Here is a 13,932-nt window from a genome sequence, read left to right as displayed (position 1 = left end):
TAAGAAAATCAAAATGATATCTAAAGTTCTAGGACACCTACTAGGAGGGGATTGAAATTCCGGATTTTGGTACAGATTATCCGGAAGTACAATTCTCTTCAACTGTTTTATTTCAGTTTTATCTTATTTTTCTTCAGTGCGACACCTACAATTTCCTTTTAGTTTCCTGAACTCACATAAGTTATTATACAGGGAATTGAGATAAGGAGGCGGGTTACAGTTCTGGGCAGGGATGTGCAAACAATTCTCAATTAATGGGCAATATAACCGGGTTAGTATGATGCTGTTTACAGAACTTCCCAAAAGATTTGCGGACATTAAACACGTTTTTTTGTTATTTTAATTAAAATAAATTGATCTGCAGCACGTTTGCAAATGCTCAAGTTCCAGATATATTGATGAGTACGCTGAACGGTCTTTTCTGTTTAACAGCCAATGCTGGCAAGTTATTGCGGCCAGTTGGGAAGGTTATAGTAAGGTTTGACCTCTGTGTACAAAAGTTTCAATTTATTTCCTAAAAGACAGCCTAGATATCCGTAAAAGTGGACAAATTCTTAGTAATTGTGTGAAAGCAATAGCCCTGCCTTTTGAGGGGGTGTGCTCTGGGGATGGGGTCCTTTAAGAAGGCCTAGCCGCGTGTAAAGATGTTACAAGGCGTGAGATAGCCAGTTACCGCCTACATTCTATTAAGGTAATATATATGGGTTGGACACGTGTACAAACATGACACCCCACGTGGTCTGCTTTCTTACTTTACACCAGTGACTCCTTGAAGACGTTTGTGCGTGTGTGTGTGTGTGTGTGTGTGTGTGTGTGTGTGTGTGTGTGTGTGTGTGTGTGTGTAGATGTAGTAACACAATGCTAGAAGGAAGAGTGAACTCTGGTGTTTGGCTAAGAGAGCCGACAATGTCTACCTGGAGCTGGAGGCCACGCGTCTCTACACACATAAAGATAAAGTGAAGCAGCTGTTTGTCTAGTATCTGCGCCCTTTTAAATCGGCTCATTGTTGCCAACTTATTGTTATGCTCACTAGATCTCAAATTTAGATCTGTTTACTTGGCGAAAAAATTAGAGATTGAGATTTTAAAATAAGTCTTCAATTTGCTTGGATTTCAAATTTTAATTCAGTCATTTTATTGATTCATACGGTCAAAAGTCGATTAATTACTGTAACTTTAAAATTAATCAGAATTAAGTGACCATTAGTACAACAGAAACCGTTTAGTCCATTAATTGAAAGAGAAGACCTGTGGACCTTTGTTACATCCTGGCGGAAATTAGTTTCCGAATTTGAAACGATCGCAACATTAGAAGGTATTCTACTGACATTAGAATCCGGAGAACTGCGGTTGACTCCATCGATGCGTGACCACGAACTAGACGTTAAAACAGGCAAGACTGCGGGTCTCTATTTCATTCCACACACTTCCGGTGTTTAATTTAGCATTTATATTTGCATATTTATATAACTGCCAAGTGTAGGTTGTGATTTTGGGAGTAAGACCTGTGTAATTAATCCAGATCATCTCATTTCTAAAGAGTTCACAACATCGTGACAAAACAAACTACAGGCAAAGAGATGTAATCGGCTGGATTTATTGGTCGGATCAGTGTAACACTAGCCAGATCTGATCTCTCAGCTTACCTCGAGTGTACATCTATCGCTGGATGCAGCATTACACTCTTACGGGCCACACTCTTGTTGCTTTCATGAACTATCCGGTCCACAGGTGTGTGTGTGTTTACCGCGTCAGACAGTGGCTACAGAAGAGAGTGCCAAACTCAGCTTTGGGCTTCATTGCTGAGTTACCCCCACACAAGGTTCACAATGCTTCAATAATTGTTACAATTAATAATCATTTCGGGTAATTTTTATTTTTTGCGGTCGCAGTAACAATTCTGTGATCACTCTTACAAATAAACCGATCGTCAAATAATCTCCATATTTCATCCAAGTTTATCCACAGTTTTTACTTTTGTTTAGCTACGCATCTGAAGGCGGCCTTCAGTGGCCCTCTTGAACAATAAAAGAGAGCACCCCCTCCTCCCCCGTAGAGCGAGATTAAGGACACCAGAACTGAACAATTCCAGTTAATTTTTAACCTCTTAATTTTGTCCAGTAAATATACGTATGTAACTACAATACATTAATGATGGCCAGTAAAAAAACCGTAGGAAACCTTTTGATGAAATGAATTAATAAAATCATAGTAATGGACAAATAAGAAAGTCTGGTAAACAGACAACTTATAACTAGAAGTCTAACACACACTTAATTCAAGTAGGTACACATTTTAAGCACACACTCATACAGAGTCGTTTCTTAAGCTTAAGAGACACCCTAATACGAATTTATATAAAAACGGGACTTCAAAACCTGGACGATCGCAAGACTCTTAGAAGGAAGGAGAAGCTTTAAAAGAATTGAAACAGAAATGGCGATAACGGCTGCTATGTAACGGAGAATGCGTGAGCAGTGGAGTCAGTTTAGACGGGGAAATGCTGGTGCGGTGATGCTGGGCGGAGACCCAATAGGACAAAGACTTGCCCAACGCAGCCTCTTGGGTCCCAGACCGTGAGAGTGCCACACCATTCACAGCTGTTCAATAACAACAAATCGAACGGTGAAGTACAAACAATTGATCAAGGTGAACTCTCGTCAAGTGCTCCATGTACACACTCGCATTGTAAAGGAACTATTGCGTTATGTAATTGCCGATCGACCAATAAAACGCAATTACTACAAACGCTGGAAATATCCCTATTGTGATCCATGAGTTCAAAAAAATGATTTTTACGAATTGGTCTCCGTGTGAGGTGGCCTCTGTGACTCTACAGTCTCTGTGACTCTGCAACCTCTGTGACTCTACAGCCCCTGTGACTCTGCGACCTCTGTGACTCTACAGCCCCTGTGACTCTGCAACCTCTGTGACTCAAGAATGAAAAATTGCAAAATGACCAAATTTGGCTGTCACAATAAAGTGCCACTTCACCGATAGAAGTTCACTGCCTTTTCTAATTTTCTCGCAAACGGTTTCTATGATTTAATTTAAACTTTAGCAATTAGAATCAAATAAATCTACGCGAGTGGAAACCTTTTCCCCGAAACTTGGATGAAAAGTTCTTGCTGAGAAAAGGGACATGGCGGCTTCTGTTTCAGAAGTAGTTGTCGCTGACCAATTATCATTTGTGAATTTTCAGTAAGAAATATGATGATCACATCATCACCGGGATTTGGGGGCCAAATATAGCCTATGCGGCCGTATCTACACGATACATCGTTTTGTGACCAACATTCCAGGAATAATTCTAGCCAGGGCTCCTTAGATCGTAGTTGTGAGTTAGTTCCTACTCGATTACTCTGTACCGGTCAGACCGCAAGATTGCCCCAAATTAAGAGAAAGAGCTTGCGCACAGTACGAGCAGAGCGGAACAGAGTTATGCAAGCATTAGCATAATCTACCTGTCTCATTATGAATTACAGCGTGGGACCCGGGTGACTACCTGTGCCCGGGTGCAGAACCTTTTTTATAAATCTAAGCCACCTCCCAGAGTCAGAGTGGCCTCAGTACCGCTAATAATAATAATAATTGAAGTGATCTCTGCAGAGAGACGTCACTCACATCCGTGCCTCGCCTTTGCGGACGCATTACAAGAAGAAATACTTGCCGTGTATTCAAAATTAGTGGAAACAAATAATTTGTTTGTTAATCACGTAAAATACAATCAGAATAAAACTTAAATCAAGTAAAACATCTTAGTTTTAAAAATGTTCCCCTAAAAGAAAATAGGTTTTCCATTTCCCATGAGAATTCCGCTATGGCTATAAAAGAGAAACCAACACTACCAAGTCATTGGATTATGCATCTAAGTATTAATCTCACATATTTCCTAAACCAAGAAAGTAAAAATGGCCTCCCACCTAGCCATTAGCTGCTTCTAATAATTAACTATTACTTTTAATAATTAGCCAGCTGTTATTTTGGATTTCTGCATTTACTAATTATTTTCTTATGATACATTTCTCATTTTCATTTCTGTGTTACACCAATTTTTCATTGTTGAAAAGTAGAAAATCATACAGAGGAACTAAAGCGTAATTATAAATTTCAGAAAAATCTCCGTTTTACCAATTAATGTAAAATCAGCAAGAAGGTTTATTTTATTGATTACTAGCAAGTAGAAAAGAGGCGTTACAAATAATTCGTAGAAAGTTATTGAAACTGCTTAGTAAGCAATCACACAATGAATTTTGTTGCAGATTTTGCTAGTTAACTGCCACGTCGAATTCGAGTGTTTTGGCAAATCGCTGTTAGATTTAATTTTGGGCCATGCCCAACTCCAAGATACAGCTAAGTGTTCTTGTAGTTACGCTTCAACAGATTCCTTCACTAAATTAATCCAAATTGGAACAATCCAAATTGGAACAATCCAAATTGGAACAATCCAAATTGGAACAATCCAAATTGGAACAATCCAAATTGGAACAATCCAAATGAAATATTATATTCAATTAATATTTTGTAAAGATTATAAAATCATTTTCAGCATTCGAAAATTATTTTTATTTTTCTAAAACTACTCACATATAAAGAAGATATTCTATTGAATTTTGGAATTTCTAGATTTTCCATCTGACATTAGGCTTTGAGTGTGTCGGGAAAGAGATTTTCACGGAATGGTCAGTGTGTGTTTGATTTGAGTCCAGTTCAAAAATGAAAACATCAACTATGTTAAATTATATATCTCAGTTATTTGTTAGTTACACTGGAAACGCTTGAAACCTGCGGCCTTATCTCAGTGTGCTTACTAGTCAAAAATTACTATAGTGCAACCAACAATATACTAAAACTAGGTAACGTGACGTAGTTAAAAATCTCCAAGTGTGAAGAAATTTTATGATTATGAGCTTTGATAATTGTTACAAGAGGAATTCGGGTGAGATTTTTTTATAATTCTCTCACTAGGTATCAGGAATTGTTATCAAATTTTCCACATTGAATTTTTGGCCCTTGGGTCCTAAGAAGAGCAGTTTTAAGAGAAGACCTTTTTTATGAGACCCAGAGAGATTTGCAGGAGCGAGTGGAATGCAGGATATTACATCCCAATGTTCACCTGTGTTCTGCTATTGACGAAGGTATTTTTTTTCGACTGGTACTGCCTGCCATTTACTAGTTCGGTCTAGAGCAGGTGTGTCGCTTGGAAACAGAAGTAGATTGAAGAAAGAAGATAGTCGATAAGCATAAAACTTATCTACGTTGATAGTGGAGAACTGTAAATGAGACATAGTGAAGCTAACTGATAAACGGCACTCAGTGAACAGTCAGATCTAACGGAACTCAGGTCATGGCTCCTGCCGAAACTATAAGCTAGTTCCTTGCAGCTGGACTGCTTTATCATCTGTTCTGCTTAATTAGCAATAGTTCGTTCAAGTATTGGCTAGAAACAGGTGGATATCGCGGTGTGCAAGCAATACCACATCCCAGTAATTTATATGAATGTAGGTAAGAGTTGGGGTAAGTAAGACGGTCACTGCTGCCAATTGTATTTAACAGTGCAGGCGTACCACACACTTAGGGCTTGCTCCTCTTACGTCACAATCTCTACAGCTAAGTAGCTTATCTTTTTCTTTGGATGGCTGGACTGAGGTCCTTCTTAGACCCTTTCAAACCTACAAATATCCGCAAAAGGCGCCACGGTAGCCGAGCGGTTAGAGGCGAGACCTGTAAAGCTAATATGTATTTGGTGCTGGGTTCGATTCTCGGTCTTAGGCCTTGGATTTTATTTAGTGGTTAATAAAAGAAATTTATAGTAAAGTATGTTTGCTGGTCGCCTCCGTCCATGACACCTAATTGATAGTTGGACGTAAAGCCCGCATAATTCAATCAACTTGAAAGTGGAAAGTGCTAGAGATAATCTGCTGATTCGCAGATGTTGGCCTAACGTCCTAAGATACAGAATACCTTTCTGAAAGGCCTCTTGGTGATGGCTATTCTACCTACTCCGAGAAGGGGGCAACCAAAATTCTGTTTGAGCCTCCCTTTAGGAACAAACCCCAAAGCCTTATTTAACCCCCGCAATTTCATACTCTTAAGTATTAATCAGATGTTAGATCCGTACTGTTTGCTGGAACGGCACTTTGGAGCAGAATGTAAATTCAACCCTCTCTAAGAACCCTGCTTGTACAAACTTCGTAGATTACAATTGTAAATAAAAGTAATACACTTACTAACATGCCCTCTGTATAAAAGTAATAGACGCTTGCGTGTACGCAGACCGTAGTCTGTACAAATAGTTCAGAAGAAAACATCCAGCCAATTTTAAACAATCACTAGAACCTGAAAGATCTATCAAGAAGTCTGTCTTTTCCCGACAACATGGCGTTGGAACAGGTCAATTTGGAATTTATATGGCATATCTAATCCCGGTTAATATTATAAAGGCGATGTGCCCTTACTTTACCTTTCCTAACCCACTAAAGAGGAGCCTACCAAATACTCTCTTCCAGACACGCCCTAATTTTTATATTGCTCTATTTTAATTTTCCAAATGAAATTTGTTCAATTAGAGAATACATCTATAAAGTTTAAAGAGATTCGTTAAATCCATTTTCCCAGAAAATAAATAAATAAACAATCCTTTCAAAAAAGGTGGCTCTTTGGGTGGAGAGATTTTGTTGCAAAGTTCCAGCCGGGCTCATCTCAAACGAAATTTGATGTTGAGCGTCCTACGGTTTTACCTTGTATATAATAATTATATATTGGATATTCTACCAATGGTATTACAAAACGGTAAAAAGAAAATTCTGTCTCTGAGTACCGCTAAAGACAGGACGTCTCGACATGTTAAGAAGACATGTTCATTTTCGTAAATCTGTTTGATGGTAATAGTTGGAAATTGCAGTGGAACAACTACTTGAATATATTGTTGGCAACTCTCTTATTTACAGCATTTCTGTTTGTTTTGATTGCGAAGGAGGGGTTGTGCGAGCGGTAGTAGCGGCAACCTGTTGATCACCATGGGGAATGGAAGGGGTTGGGCGGGGCTGGGTGGGGGTCTCCAGCGCGGCGGTGCCGCACTCAGTCAGTCTGGCGACCAGCCGCGACGATTATCCACTAGTGTCAGAGTGCCCAAGTCCATTGTGAACACATCGCTAACCTTATTTTTAGTGAAGTTTCTGCCATTTGCTCATTAATCCACTCACTTCTTTCCGTCTAGCCATTCAAATTAATACAATTTTTCTTTCAGACTGTTTTAAATGTATACTAGCACTATTTTTGCATCCACTCTATTTAATTTTGTGATCTGTGAAATAGTTTTGAGTGTTTTGGAGAGTGATTAATTGAATTGTTTGTCAACAAACCAGAGACAGCATTTCGAAAATTTGAATTCTATAAACACTAAACTAAGGAAGCTAACATGAAGTTTTATTGTTCAACACAATATAGTTCAAGCCAAGTATAAAAGAAATATGAGGTGAGTTTACATATCATATATTTATTCACATGAATGCTCTGTTACAATAATATTCTGTGATTGTGACATATTTTCAGTATTGAGTATTCGTCGGAAATACACTCTTTGTTAGGAATCCTGGTTCAGAAAAATTATTTTTAATAAATGGTGTATTAACACTCGGGATTAAAAAGAGGAAATCGCAGATTTCGTTTCTACATTTTCAAGGGACCTGATTCACGTTCCAGATCCTCGCAACCGGAACTACCATTTGGCTTAAAGCTTTTTCTGCCAATTTGAGATCTTCTCAAAATTTACTCGTTTTTCTCTAAAGTGCCATCTCACTTTAAATTATTTTAACTGTACAATATTGAGACAGAATCCAATGATTCAGAAACTTTCAGAAGATAATAAAAATCAAAACTTCAAAATTTATCGAAAGAAAAAGTTGCTTTAGTGTTTCTAACTTTTTTCCCCTAACTTTTCAGCTTTAAATTTTTAAAAAATCAATTCTTAGATCTTAACAGACATTTTAAAAGAACTTCTTTTACGTGAACCTACTACTGTTTTCATTCTGTATTTCTACAAGACGATGCGCATTAATATTAAATTTGCATAATATATGCAGTGACGGATTGCAAAGAGCACCCGCTAGACAATTTTCGTTTCGCGCCTTCCATCTTGAAAAAAATTAATGCAAAGTTAAATTTGCGGGAACATTCTCTTGACGTCATATTCTCTTGGGACGATTCGAAACGTTCTAACTCCTAAATTCACTTCAAACCCAGATTCTTCTTTTGTTAGCTCTGCTTACATCAAACATTGACATTTTTTTATAATAAACAAACTAGATTTGCTTTAGAAAACGTAACGTTTTGCAAATGCAAAAATAAAATAGAAAAATGTTCTAAGATAGAAATTTGTCCGGCACTTTTGGACACACGGTCTCTACTCGCCGCTAACATCTCGCGTTAGCGTGTTAAAAATCTGTTTGAAAAAACTTTTTTTAAACAAATTCCAAAATGGCCTCTTTTACTATATAGATTGATTTTCTTTAATTTTGGAGTTTTACTAGCGTTATGCAAGACTTACCTCAGTGACGCGCCAAGATCTGTTGCTTGGCCACAGTAAAATACAGCCTCCCACCCCCCTAGCTTTCCCTAATCTACTCCCTAAAATTTCTTTTGCGTAAAAAATGATTCAAATAAAAGTAGTAAATCATCTTAGTAAAGTGGAATTGCTGGATTGCTGACAAAAACTGAAGTGCTCCTTGGACGAATCAAATTTCTTCCATGTTTTTCTGCTTTTTATTTTTGCCCAACTCTGTTCACAATAATGGCAAAATAATTCGTAATTACCATCTTTTAGGATCCAGCGATCCGGGATCTTAGGTTCCAGCGAAATCGCGGAATTCAGCTCGAATGCTCCATTTCCTCATACGAAGAGTAAAAAAAAGAAAAAATTTAATTATGGACGAAAATATATATACTGTATAAGGTGGATGTTTTTATGTGTAAATATACTGTCCATTTAAACAAATTTCCTTTCGGACGAACTCAAATACACTTTAATTGTTTAACGTTAAGTCTGCGAGCAGCTGCTAATCACACCCAATCCTCAGTTTGCACAATAGCTTTCTTTAATTTGTGCGGAAGTGGCTAATTCATCGCATGAACGGTTTCACTGCTACCTAAGGTAAACATGCTGCCCATTTCACTTGGCAGGGAGTACAAAACAGCGCACGATTTCAGTCGCCAGCCGTGCAAACTACTTAAAGAGGCACCGCTCAGTCCAGTGAAGTGATCAACCAGTGGCACACGCGCTGAATCCCTCTGACTCAATCTGCTCTACTTACCCTCTCAATCCACCATGCCTCTAATTACCGTATTTGCTGTCTTGCCTTTGTTTTCGTTTGATTGGAGGACCACTCCGTACGAAAAAGACATTTTTAGACATTAATTAAAATAAATATGAAAATTCATTTTTGTATGAGTTTTTAAATAATCGTCAATAATGTAATACATTGCTATTCTCAGGATAGTGCCTATCGGAAATGAGACTTATTTGATCGTTTCTATTCTCAGTTTTACGATTTAAAAAATAAATAATGAAAAAGGTGTGAGCATAATAGTCAATCTCTTGGAAAATAGTAAACAACTATTGCCAGAGTAACCAACTACTACTAGTGGTACTCGCTGGGATAATATCCATTATAATTAGTTTTTGTCCGATAGCGGACATTGAATCTGAGAATACCTGCGTTTAGATTTCCTAAAGAATAATCGGCGATTCCGGGGCGCACTGACATGAGACTAACTCAAACGGCTGTACATGAGTAGATCAGAGGCGATATTGTCCCGTCGACCGCCAACGAAAGTAAGTAATTATTGATTGGTGGAGCGCGCTGTAGGCTAGGTCGTCAGCTGGCCTTGAACGGGGGCGGACGGATTCGGGGGTGGTGTACCTGTTGCCGCACAGCCTCCCGGAGTATCGACCCACAGTCACTCTCTGCCTTCACCTTGAACTCTCTCCTCACCAGATAAATACTAATTTGCGATTCTGACTTGTTTACAGGAAATCCTCTTGTTTAAGGTCGGGCAATAGCAAATGTGACTCGGACGAAAATAAGGATTAGATTAGTTTCAACGAGAGTCGACCAGATCTGTTGTCAAAATAGCTGTAACAGTGTAAGTGTGAAATGAAAAATCTAAAACACACTCTGCCATTTTCTTGCAGCTATTCACTTCTCTTAACTTTAGAGCTACTGGCAATCGGCTCTAGGTGGCAAACTCGGGGCAAATTGCAATCAATGAACTTACCTCGTTTCAAAACAAAACATTCGGTGAAAAAGACTTGTGTTTCTTTACGAGAATTCTTAAAGTTCTCATTTCTAATAACTTTAGAAATATTTCTAATTGTTCTTAGCCATTATATTGTTTGTAAGCACACTATGCGGAAATTAGTTGCCATCGGTTTGTGGCGAGGCCCACAAACCTAACATGTATTGTGTACTGGCCTTGGACTTTATTTATTGGTTAATATGAGAAATTTATAGTAAAGGATATTTGCTAATCGCCTGCGCCTAATTTGGCAGTAAAGGCTGCAGATAAGGCTCAAGTATTCTAGATAGCTAGACAATAGAAAAATGAAAAATGCTCTGTATATGCTTGCTCTGGTACAATCAAGGTACAGGTGAACCTATACAGAAGAAAATGGCGCGCTATTTTAAGCGCGAGTATCACACCACATTGTCCATTTTTAAGTAAATGTAGAATGTAAGAGATCCGCATTCCAGCCACAGCGCTTCTATCGATATCCGGTAATCATTCAATTTTCTACAATTAGTGTTTTATTGCCTTCAGACGTTCAGTTAAGGAGGAGATAGCAGCAGCAGCGCACTCTTGTATATTTTTATTAAATTAATTACCCCACTAACTTGTAGTTAATTACTTTTTCAAATATTAACAATTTAATGGCGCAGGAAACTGCGTCGCTTGTAAAATTTATCTTTTAGAAACAATAAACAATCTCTTTTCAAAATGACTAAAATTAAAAGGTCAATTTCAAATTGTAAAACACATTTTAAAAATCCAAATTTAAATCTAAAGGCTAACTCAAGAGTTATTCTCTGGTCTAAACAGAACTGCTTCTTAACACTACCCTCCAGTTCTAAATCATGAATTATCTTCAAACTTGTGAATAACATTTAATTTTTACTAACATCAGTTAGAAAGCTTGTCCATCCCTACTCCTTCCTGAGAACTGAGCAAACAGGACTTTTCTTACAACAAAGAATGAAAGTAACATTTTGTAGAACTAGTGAATGCAAGAAAACCTCAACAATACGAGTAGAGTGGCAGTGCCATAGCCTCACCGTCTGAGTGTTGACTGTAGCTGGCGCTGAAATGGTGCTGCTGTAGAGTGTAGAGAAGGACCCTTTCTCTCTCACGTGTCAACTACACGTGATCGAATTTTCCTGGAGCAGAGTTTTAAATAAAAGTCGTAGATAAGTTCAATCAGTAATCACCGAATCAAAGATAAAGTTTATCTTGAAATAGAACAAAATCGATTCAGAAAAGAAGTAATATCACTAGATCTAGTTTGATCAAAAAGTTATCGCTGCATCCTCGATCAGCACCGAAGCAAAATAACTGATATGAACTTTCTGTTAATTTTCGTTTTTGAATTACAGCGGAACTTATGGACTTCTAACCGAATATTTTCCTTGAAAAATCAAAATAAAAATCCGGCGCACTGCGATACCTTCTGGTCAACGGTAGTCAAAGGTTGCAATCCGCCAAAAGGTAATGAACGTTCAGTTAAATTCTAAAAAATGCGGGTCAAAAATTGGTAAGTTAAATTATTTGAAAGATTGACGATGTAACTATTTTTATAAAAGCACTTGTAGGGTAATTAATGACCGGTAGAACTGGCAGGTTGTTTACACTGCTATTAACATAATGTAGCTTCACATTGTAATTACATATCAGTCGCGCTTTGTCGAGCAAAGACACTCTTCTCAGTATCAGTCTATCTGTAGTAGCGCCTCAGAAACGGTCAGATTTGTTCGTAAAAACCACTTTTTCTTATATATAGGCTTTAAATTAGAGATCTTACGAAAAGAAATTGGTAAATCTGCCAGATTGCTTACATGCAGCAGACTCTCATTTAAGAAACGATTGAGATCACTGCCTCTAATGGTTGTTCTATTTTTTCAAGTTCAGAATTGTACTTAAACATGTAATGCCCAAGATTGTCACTATTACCACCTCATTACTCCAGATTCAAGTTGGAGTAATTAAATTTTAGGTTTGGACCTAAACAAATATTAGACACAACTAAGTCTTTTGGTGCAAAAGGGGTGCCGTCATGTTCTTATCTTTGCCCTGAGCGGAAGTTCCGGCCGAACGTTATCAAAGCTGGAACAAAACCTGCCCGGTTATATACTGTCAGGTCTTGACGAGTTGATCGGTAGCAAACTCCAGATGAATGATTCTTCAGATGAACGTTTTACCTCTTACTTCACCATAAAGAGAGAAGTAACCTTGTCTCTAGGTACTTTCCATTGTGCTGTAAATGGATGAGTTCTTTTTAGATTTGATTCGAGAGTGGCACCACTGGGTGCCTTCTCCATTCATGATTTCCTTTTATTTCTTTTTTCTTTCACCATATTTGCTTGTTGCAACAGCTGTTGCAGTGGTAAATTGCAATAAAAGATTTAAAAAAAAAAAAAAGATTCGAGAGCATTTTTTAAAACCTCATCACCATCGCAAACTTTTTTGCCCTGTATGGGGTGGTCGAATCACCAAGATCACCGTGCGTGGCGGCCATGATTCCACTCTGATATCGTGACTTTAGCTGCAATGCACCCTTTCCTCCAGTGACGAAATATCTTGATACTATCTAATAAAACTATCTTGACATAAAGTCATGATTTCCAAAATATATCGTATTCTACTGCGTCTAGAGATTGATATACGAGTAATTCGGCGTTTTGACGTTCATCTTTATGAAGTGCAACTGAACTTTTTTCTGCTTTCATTAGAGGAGCTCCAGTGTAGTAATACTAGATACAGAGCCCGAGCAAGACGTCGATGTAGTTTTTCAGTGATAAGAATGATAAGGTGTCGAGGCGATAAGTGGCCTCAGACCACCAGCTGATAGAGAGATAGGAGGAGCTGAACAAGGAAGACACGCACACTCCCACAAATAAATCAATTTATAGTATTGTCACTTTTGCACGTTGTTTCAACTAAAGCAGTTGGACAGTGGAAAACTTCGATGTCGAGAATAACGGTATTAATTATATAATAATTCGCTAGTGTTTCTTAAGATCAGATAAAGATGGTCGGTGACACAGTTAAAAAGATCACGGTATGCCACTTATATTACCAATACTACCACTATTGGCGCTACTCTCTAAATTCTAAGTTGGTGGATTTCATGTGACTAGAAGAGTAGCAGTCTAGAATGTCATCATGTAGTAATCAGGTTTCTGAGATTTCACATCTTTTAGAAAATGTCTCTATCCATATTTATTAAACCTTGAATGCATTTGTGTGTACAACAATTTTCCGGGAACAATGCGACGTGATACAGGACGAGAGACTTTCAAGTTTGTAGCCGGCTGTCACTTTATTTACCTCTACTTTTAATTTATGTCAAGCCCAAACGATACGCAGATATCTAATCACTTCCTATGATATTCAGTATAAAATTGATAGATTGGAAGGTAGAATTGAGTTGGAGTAAAAGAAAAATTGTGAGGTTTAAACCTGATTATTATTATTATAGCGGCAGTGATAGTGATTCTTGCAGTACTTCTCTAATTCCGAGTTCTCAGTTTGAAGAAAAGTTTAGATATTGAATAAACATTGGTAACCAAAAGTCTCGTGAGTATTCAAACAAGATCTTCTTTATACATATTTGCTCCATACAAGCATGCATCATTTTCTCATTCATAGCATCTCAAAAGGT

At 37.8% G+C, this 13,932-nt stretch overlaps 1 protein-coding gene across 2 annotated transcripts in view; it reads left to right on the top strand.

The window, feature by feature from the left end:
- Nucleotides 1-7,070: 7,070 nt before the first annotated feature.
- The window catches only part of klu (zinc finger protein klumpfuss), a 29,333-nt gene continuing 22,471 nt past the window's right edge, over nucleotides 7,071-13,932 (top strand). Inside the window, exons 1-2 of one of the 2 annotated variants that reach the window (XM_074120172.1) lie at nucleotides 7,071-7,476; nucleotides 10,030-10,142. The gene's annotated coding sequence lies outside the window, so the exon portion shown is untranslated. The remainder of the gene's footprint in view (nucleotides 7,477-10,029; nucleotides 10,143-13,932) is intronic. The other variant, XM_074120171.1, reaches the window with a different exon arrangement.

This window comes from Rhodnius prolixus, unplaced genomic scaffold (genome assembly GCF_049639745.1).
Source record: "Rhodnius prolixus isolate KJV_2025 unplaced genomic scaffold, Rpr scaffold_2, whole genome shotgun sequence".
In the NCBI taxonomy this organism is placed as follows: domain Eukaryota; kingdom Metazoa; phylum Arthropoda; class Insecta; order Hemiptera; family Reduviidae; genus Rhodnius; species Rhodnius prolixus.
Note: the sequence above shows the minus strand (reverse complement) of the source record. Positions and strands in the feature narration are given on the sequence as shown.